This window comes from Perognathus longimembris, chromosome 5 (assembly GCF_023159225.1).
Source record: "Perognathus longimembris pacificus isolate PPM17 chromosome 5, ASM2315922v1, whole genome shotgun sequence".
NCBI classification, from domain to species: domain Eukaryota; kingdom Metazoa; phylum Chordata; class Mammalia; order Rodentia; family Heteromyidae; genus Perognathus; species Perognathus longimembris.
The window spans coordinates 60,952,145-60,961,840 of NC_063165.1; positions in this window are offsets into that span (position 1 = coordinate 60,952,145).

Genomic DNA, 9,696 nt, shown 5'->3' on the forward strand with positions numbered 1-9,696 from the left:
AGACCCTGAGTACAAGCCCCAGGACTGGCAAAACAAAAACAAAAACCTTAAATGAGGGGGGAGGGGTGCTGAGAATGTGACTTAGCTGTAGAGTGCTTGCCTAGCATGCATGAAGTTCTGGGTCGGATTCCTCAGTACCATATAAACAGAAAATGCCACAAGTGGCTCCGTGGCTCAAGTGGTAGAACTCTAGCCTTGAGCAAAAGAAGCTCAGGGACAATGTCCAGTTCAAGCCTCAGGACTGGCAAAACACAAAACAAAAAAACTCAAAAGGATTAGAAGTGTGATTCAAGTGGGTGATAACTACCAATCAAAAAGCCTTGAGTTTAAAAGCCAGTACCACAAAAAAAAGAAAGAAAGAAAAGAGCTATAGAAATATCTATACTATAATAGATAAAACTATCATTTTTTGCACAAAAAAAGTCACCCATCTAAAAAAGCAAGAGAATCTACAAACTATTGGCACCGAAAGGAAGGCTTCACAATTGTGCTGGGTACCAAGATCATTCTCACACCACCAAAAAACAACTAGAAAATATGAAAAATAAAACATTACCTTCAGTAACTATAAAAGTTGCAACGAATTAAATTAATTAACACATTGAATGTCTAATTAAAAAATAACTTTAGAGCTCAGCACTAATGGCTCACGCCTGTAATCCTAGCTACTCAGGAAGCTAAGATCTGAGGATTATAGGTCAAAGCCAGCCTGGGCAGGAAAGTCCATGAGACTCTTACCTTCAATAAACAACTCAGAAAAAAGCTTGAAGTAGTGCTGTGGCTAAAGTGGTAGAGCACTAACCTTGATCATAAGAAGTTCAGGGACAGCTCCCAGGCCCAGAGTTCAGCCCAGGACTGAGGGTGGGGGGAAGCCTTTAAGCCTAGCAAAATGGCCAAAGCCAACAATCCCAGTACCTCTGGATATTGAGGCAGGAGAACTTTGAGTTCAAAGTCAGCTTGGGCTTCATGTCATGATCCCACCTAAAATAGTAACTTTGAAGAAGTGCAAAGAAGTGACAGGAATAAATGCAAAAAGAAAGCCATCTACTTGGAGTGGATGATTTAATATTGTTAAGATATCTATCTTCCCTGAGGTAGCAAATTAATTTGATACAATTAAAATTTTTAAGAGGATAAGTAGGGTTGAAATAGATTGTTGGAATGTAAGAAAACAGAACAATAAAACCTACTGACATATTAGGAAAGGGGATGGAGTGAGGGAGAGTGATTAATTAGAATACATTATACATATGTGTGGAAATGTCACAATAAAATCCCATCTTGTTTAGCTAATGTAGGCTGACAAAAAGTAAAAATTTTAAAGTAAAAACTTAAACCTGGTGTGGTGACACATGGCTATGATCCCAAACAATTAGCATACTGAGATGGAAAGATGACTTCAGCCTGGGTGTTCCAGCTGGACAATATAATGGAAACATCCATCTCAAAAACAAAAATAAGTTGTGTGTCAGTGGCGCATGCCTGTAATCTTAGTTATTTAGGAGGCTGAGATCTGAAAATCAAGGTTCAAGTCAGTCCAGATAGACAAAACCTGCCTGAAGTAGAGAGATTACAAATGGTAGAGTAGCCAGCCCCAGTGGCTGTTCAAATGAAAATAGTCTCTTTTTACATGGATTTTTTGAGGAACTCAATAAACATCTGTACAAATAATAATAAAATTGTTTTTAAAATGCATATGAAGAGTGTAGTAAGCCAGGATTAAGCTAGAGAAATGTAAGCAGCAGGTGATAACATGAAAAAATTTGTGAAAATAAGCTGGCTCACACAAGTGTGGGGATTGCCTAGACAAGTTTGAAATCCACAGAGGGCTGTTAGGTCTGCCTGAATTCTCAGGCAGATGCTGAAGATACACTGTTGGCAAGACCTTGCCTAGTGAATTAGGCCCACTTACTTTACTTAGGATAATTTCCTTTACTTAAAGCCGACAGGTTAATGGATTTTAGTCACATCTACAAAATACCTTCACTGCAATACCTAGATCCAGTTTTTTAAATGATCATTTACAATTTTATTATTTTTACTTAGCTTCCATTCGTTATACATGAAGGGTTTTATTGGAGACATTTCCACATGTGAACAAATGTATCCCAATCATCCTTACCCTCCAATCACTCTCCTTTATCCCCTCCCCTCTTTATAAAACAATTTTGACAAGTTCTTTTGTTCTATTTCATATATGTAAACAAACAACTCCAACCATAGCCTAGATCAATTTTGATTGAATAATTGGCTTAGTTAATACATCAAAAAAATAAATGGAGGCATGTCACCAGACATGGGAGAGCTTGTCTATAATCCTACCACTTGAGAGGTAGAGTTTTACACCAGGATGGCTATAATAGTGAGATCTTGTCTCAAAAACTGAAGCAAACAAAAAAAGTGTTGAACACGGCTGGGTGCTAGAGACAGAAGTTAGGAAGCAAAGAGGCAGGAGGATTACTTAAGCCCCAGAGTTTGAGACTAGCATGAGCAACAAAGTAAAACCTTGTATAAAAAAAAATGAATATCAAGTAAAACTTTGTATCTTAAAAAAAAATAGGTGGATGTGGGTGCTGGTGGCTGATACCTAGTTACTCAGGAGGCTGAGATCTGAGGTTTGTAGTTCAAAGCCAGCTGAGGCAGGAAAGGCCATGAGGCTCTTATCTCTAATCAATTACCAAAAATCCAGAAGTAGAGCTATGGCTCAAAGTAGTAGAGCAATAGCTTTGAGCACAAAAACTCAGGAACAGTACCCAGGCCCTGAGTTCAAGCCCCATGACTGGTTTCTCCCCCCCCCCCCCCGTCAAAAAAAAATCTTAGGGAGGAACAGAAAGTTGCAATGCCTCTGTGTCTCTGACCATATAAAATAATTTTATTGAAATGGGAAAAAAGTGTTAAACAGGACAGGATCAGAGCCCTCTGGTGTTCTTCTTTGCCTGAGTGTAGGGAACATGTCCTGTCTTTAAAAGAGGTATGCCATAAAATGTGTGTGTGTGTGTGTGTGTGTGTGTGTGTGTGTGTGTGTGTGTGTATTCCAGGGCTTGATATCAGGGCCTTGTCTTCTTTGGCTTTTTCCTCTCATGGCTGGCACTTAACCACTTGAACCACACCTCTACTTCTAGCTTCTTGCTCACTAATTGCAGATAAAAATATCACAGACTTCCCTTCCTGGACTGGCTTTGAACTATGATAATTAGATTTCAGCCTCCTGAGTAACTAGGCATTAACCACTAGTGCCCAGTCCTATAAAACTTTAGTACTTAAAAAAATTATTCAAAGCTGTATTTTTTTTTTGCAAGGACAGTCAAACCTGAGAGAGTGAGTAGTTTGGAAATAGACCTGTGTATATATACAATCTATGGTACTTCAAAGGAGAAGACAAGTTATTAAATATCCCACGTTGGGAAAACCAGTATCTATATAGTGAAAAGTAAAATCTATATTTTATAAAACCCACAAAAATGGACCCCAAGTGGACTTTAACCTAGATGAAAATAGTAAGTAGAAGCTGGGCACTGGTGGCTCGCATCTATTTATTAGCTACTCAGGAAAGTGACATCTGAAGACCATGGTTCGAAACCAATCCAGGTGGGAAAGTTTATTTCTCCATTGGAAACAGAGGTGTGGTTCAAGTGGTAGATCACCAGCTTTGAGGGGAAAAAGCTAAGGGACAACACCTGGGCTCTGAGTACAAGCCTCAGTACTGGTAAATCCTCCCTCAACCCCCAGCACACACACACACACACACACACACACACACACACACACATCCTTACTTTCCTGCAGTAATTCATCTAAATGCTCTGAGGTGCCCCACATACAGTCCTTCATATCCTTTTCCCAGGATCCTGAACTGTGGAAGGATGCCAGATATATCTGGCCTATTCAGGACATTTGATCACCTATTCTCTTCGTTCTCCCCTGTCATCCTAGAGAGTCCCCTAGCCGTCTCCCTTCTTCTAGCATTGTTCATGTGGCTTCTCCAATCCACCTTGTAGCATTAGTTTGTCACTAGTCAAAAGTCATAGGCCCAGTGCCACTTTGGGCTCACTTCTATAATTCTATCTATTCAAGAGGCTGGGATCTGAGAAGATTCAAAGTTAGCAAAGGCAAAGTAGTACATGAGACTCTTATCTCCAACAAACTACCAAAAAGCCAGAATTAAAGCTGTGGCTCAAGTAGTGTTGTGCCAAATCCAAATACCACAAAGACTACTGAGACCAAGATCGATGCAAAAGCAAAAGTGCCGTTTATTAGCGAATGTGCATTCAGGCCAACGTGCTCACCAGACGCAGCTGAGAGATGAGGGCCCAGAGGAAGGGGACTGCATACTTTTTATACAGGTGAACAAACAACTTTAGGGGCTTCCCATGTTTGCAGCTATCCTGTTGGTTGACCTTCAGCAATGCCTGATATGTTGGTTAGGGGCCATCTGCACGTTTCAAAACAACGATTTATTCTTATTCTTGTCTAGGTCAGCTTGCCCCCTATCTGTTGTTTAGTCCATTACTGATTGGGCACATAGTTGTGGTTTCCATTAACTGCACTCTCAACTTCTCAGAGTCAGTTCTAACTCTAACCTGGCTGCCTCTTTTTCAAAATGGAATCACTTTCAGTAGTAGAGCATCAACCTTGAGCAAAATTTTGAATTCAGGGACACTACCTAAGCCCTGAGTGCCAGACCCAGGATAGTCACACACAAAAAGTTGTTCATAATCCATTTCTGTAGAGACTTTATCCACACTTAAAATTCCACAAAGTTCTAATGGATCCTAAATTGTTTCAAATTTTTGTCCACAGCTGTTCCAAACCGTGTTGTTGCAGTTTTGATCCTTCTCTGGAGCCTTCTGTTTTCAGAGGATGGCTCTGAGAAGTTCTTATTGGTCAAAAGAATTAGCTTTTAGAACTTCATGGATTCTGGGTAAGCTTGGTCTGGGAACCATTCCTTCTGAACCTCCTTCTTACTAAATTTGGCCAAAAAGTATCTTATTGACTAATCTCCTGACTGTCACTTTCATCTAAATGGGATTAAATAAAGCGAACTGGGATATTTCATTCCAGCAATGGCAAAGCATATTTTAGCTACAAGGGACCACTCAAAGACCATCAGTTTGGAACAAACAACAACCAAAAAAAAACCCCACAAAAAACCAACCCACACAACTAACTATTCAGATGAAGAGATATTGTCAAAATTCTAATAGAAGCCGGGCTACACCTAGCTACTCGGAAAGCTGAGATCTGAGGATTGTGGGTCAAAACCAGCCCTGGCAGGAAAATCCATGAGACTCTTACCTCTAATTAACCACCAGAAAACTAAAAGTGGAGCTGTGGCTCAAAGTGGTAGAGCACTAGCTTTGAACAAAAGAGCTCAGGGACAGCACCTAGGCCCTGAGTTCAAGCCCCATGACCAGCCATCCCCACCTCAAAAAAATTCAAAAAGTCACTTGTGCTCACCTTTATAAATGCAACTAAAGGTAAGGGGTTGGAAATACTGTTTTTAATCTTGATTATCTGATAAGCTTGCTTATCCCACATCCAAATGGACAGGAACTTACAGCCCCATGTTTTGAATCTTTTCATAATTCTATTTCCAACTTAAAATAAAGTTATGCTTTGTAATAACTCCACAAATGTTAATTTTCCAAGTTATTTTATAATTCTACAAATAAATGAGTCCAAGAGGTCCTAATAAGTGGTGATAATACAGTTGAAGAGGGAAAGATGTAAGTGTGTGTGCACATGCATGTGCATGTGCGCTAAACTACGGCTCCATTTCTGGCTTTTTTTTCTTTGATAATTGGAAACCTTAATCCTCAGATTTCTACCTTCTGAGTAGCTAGGATTATATGTGTGAGCCAGGCTTTTTTTTTTTTTGTCATTTGTGGGGCTTGAACTCTAGGATCTAGGCCTACCCCTGAGCTCTTTTTGCTCAAGGCTAGTGCTCTACCAATTTGAGCCACAGTGTCACTTCTGGTTTCTGGTAGCTAATTGGAGTTAAGAGTCTTATGGGCTTTCCAGCTGGCTTTGAACTACAGTTTTCAGATTTCAGCCTCCTGAGTAGCTAGGATTACAGGCATGGCCCAATAGCGCCTCGCTTTGCCTAAACTCAAGACCTTGTGCTTGCTAGCCACTTTGAGTCATGCCCCCAGCCTGGAAAAGATGTTTTAATTGATGAGATGTGTTGACTAGTTAGATAGAGAGGAAAATGTAGAACACTTCTAGCAGAAATATTTGGAGAGCACACAAGTAGTACATTTTAGATTTAAAAAGGTTAAATTTTAGAAACTTTTGACATATCCAGGTGAATAGTTCACGAAGTGACTAGTATTTAAGTATGAGACTGAGAGGGTGTTCAAAGATGTATCTGTAAATATCAATCATAAAACTGATAGGAGGCTGGGAATGTGGCTTAGTGGTAAAGTGCTGGCCTAGCATGCATGAAGCTCTGGGTTCAATTCCTCAGTAAAACATACACAGAAAAAGCCAGAAGTAGCACTATGACTCAAGTGGTAGAGTGCTGGCTAGCCTTGAGCAAAAGAAGCTCAGAGACAGTGCCGAGGCCCTGAGTTCAAGCACCAGGACTGGCAATCAATCAATAAAAAAACCAATAGGTCCCTGATTGAAATTACAGGAGTAGCTGAGACATGCTTTAGAGAATCTGTAAAAAGAGATCATTATTACTTTGAAACACCACCAAATTCAATTAAGTGCCAGAATAGATGTTTCTTCAAACAAAATCTACAAATGAACAATGAAAGGATTATCATTAGTGCTAGGAACCAATGGCTCACACCTGTAATCCTAGCTACTCAGGAGGCTGAGATCCAGAGGACTGAAGTTTGAAGCCAGCCAGGTAGAAAATTCTAAATAATTCTATATCGAAAATAATCAGTGTGAAGTCAGGTGGAGGGAGTAACTCAAGTGGTACAGTGCCAGCTATGCCAGCAAGCACAAGGGAAAGCACAAAGCCCTTGAATTCAAATTCCCATGCCATGCCAGCAAAAAAGGAAAAGAAAAGAAAAAAGCTGAACAGTGGTGTCTCAAGAGGCTTAGATCTGAGACCATAGTTTGATGCCAGCCTTGGCAGGAAGGTCCCTGAGACTCTTATCTCCAATTAACCAGTAAAAAGCTGGTAGTGAAGGTATGGCTCAAGTGGTAGAGCACCAGACTTCTGTGGAAAAAGCTAGGAGACAGCACCTAGGCCCTGAGTTCAGTCCCTATACACACACATGCATGTGTGCACACACACACACACACACACACACACACACACACACAAAACAACACCCCATGGTTACTATAAATATTAGCTGCTACGCAAAAATCTTCAGGGTTAAGCACTTCATTTTTTCTTGTGGTGGTGGTATGCTGAGGGGGAGAAGCAGTTGTCTGCTTGATTGCTAACATCCTTTATTCTTCTAGGTTTTCTTTCTTTTTCTATTCTTTTCTTTTCTTTTGTTGCCAGTCCTGGGGCATGAACTCAGGGCCTGAGCACTGTCCCTGGCTTCTTTTTGATCAAGGCTAGCACTCCACCACTTGAGCCACAGTGCCACTTCCGGCTTTTTTCTATATATGTGATGCTGAGGAATCGAACCCAGGGCTTCATGTATACGAGGCGAGCACTTTACCACTAGGCCATATTCCCAGCCCTTCTATTCTTTTCTTTTCGTACTGGTTCTGGGGCTTGAACACAGGGTTTGGGCACTGTCCTTGAGCTTTTGTGCTCTAGTGCTCTACCATTTGAGCCACAGCTCCACTCCCAGCTTTTTGCTGCTTAACTGGAGATTAAGAGTCTCATGGACTTTCTTGCATCGGCTAGCTTTGAATCATGATTCTTAGATCTCAGCCTCCTGAGTGGCTAAGATTATAGGCATGAGCCACCCGTACCCAGCTTCCAGATTGGGTTTTGTTGTCATTGTTTTTTCCCCTGTATTAAAGGGACTCAAACCTAAGGCCAGGAAAGCACTTTCTACTGAGGAACAGCCCAGCTCCAAAATCATTTCTTTGTTGCAGGTAAGGCTCTCCATGAAAGACCACAAGGAATTAATATTTATTGAGACTTGAACTCAGGTCTTTGATCTCTTGCTTGGCTTTTTCCACTCAGAACTAGCACTCTACTGCTTGAGCTACACCTCCAATTCCAGCTTTTTGCTGATTAACTTGAGGTTAGCCAGACAGCATCCCAAAGATTTGTCTGCCCAGGCTAGCTTTGAGACATAATGTTCAGATCTCAGCCTCCTGAGTAGCTGGGATTACAGGCTCTGTGTTGCAGACCCTGAGGTGCCAGGAGCTGGCTAGGTGTGAGCACAGGCTCAACCCCATTGTCTCCAACCCTCAGGGCTACATATGTTTGCTTCTTTCAGCTTCTGGGCATGGGGGCTTATCTGGGGAGGCTTGGTAGACAAGGATTGATTGAAATAGAATGAGGAAGGATGCCTGCTGTCTGCACTTTTCCCAGCAGAGTGTCCTAGGACCCTCTGCATTATGCAAACTTGTGACAAACATAGGTGTATGTAAGTAAAGGCTTTTGCTGAAATAAAGAGTTGTGCCATTCAGCCTTGTCTTTGGCTCCTTCATCATCAATCCCCTTGCCCCTCGGAATCCTTGTTCGTGCTATGGCCCAGCTAGCCTCTAACTCTTGATCCTCCTGACTCAGCCTCCAAAGTAATAGAATTACAGGCCTGTTCCATCATAATCAGTTTAAGGAACTAGCTTAAACTATCCCCAAACTACCTAGTCCCTCTTCTAGGTGACCCAGAGTGAATTTTACTTATTATAATGTTAAATTCTTTTCAGGGGAGGCATTCTATTCTACCATTATAAAAGTTAAATGTATGGGAAACCACAAGCAGAAACTGTAACCTCATTGTTCTCACTTGTTGCAACTAATAAACTTTTCTTCACTCTTTGTATTTTGGTTGTGTTTATTGGTTTTGGACTCACCAAGAGATAAATCAATTGTTTTGCTACATTAACAATACTTTAGGTATTAGCCCAAGAGAATTAAAAACACACAAAAACTTGTACAGTAGTATAATTATTCCTGATAGCAAAAAAGTGAAAATTATCCTTAATCCCATCAAATGATGAATAAAACATGATATATCCAAACAGTGGAATACAATTGACAACAGCAATGAGATACATTTTTCAACATCGTTGAACTCTGAAAACATGATAAGCAAATGAAGCCAGTTACATCCTGTACTACTATTTATTGGAAATGTCCAGAATAGACAACTCTATAGATAGAAGATTTGGGACAACAGTCTACAGTTGTGAAGGTTTGGTAGGAGGTAGAAACAGGCTGCTGTGCAAGTGGGGACAGTTTTAACCACACAGTACTGTAAAAACATTAAAAAGCACCTAACTTGTGCATTTTAAATGTACAATTTTATGGAATTGATGAAATGTATAGAGATTTTTTAACATCAAAAGGTCCTTTACAAGTATCTAAATGTTTTATCTGCCAGTTACCTTTTTATTTTTAATGAATGGAGTACACTAAAGTATAGAGGGATCAAGTTTAGGCTCTTCCTACTATATCCAACCATATGTTCTTGGCTAACGGCGAAATTGGTTTTCCCTCCTTTATGATATTATTGTATATGGCTATAGCACTAAGATTCTTAAACGTGTTTAACGGTCTTCCTCCTACCATTTTCAGAGCAGAGACTGTAGTTCCAGTTAACC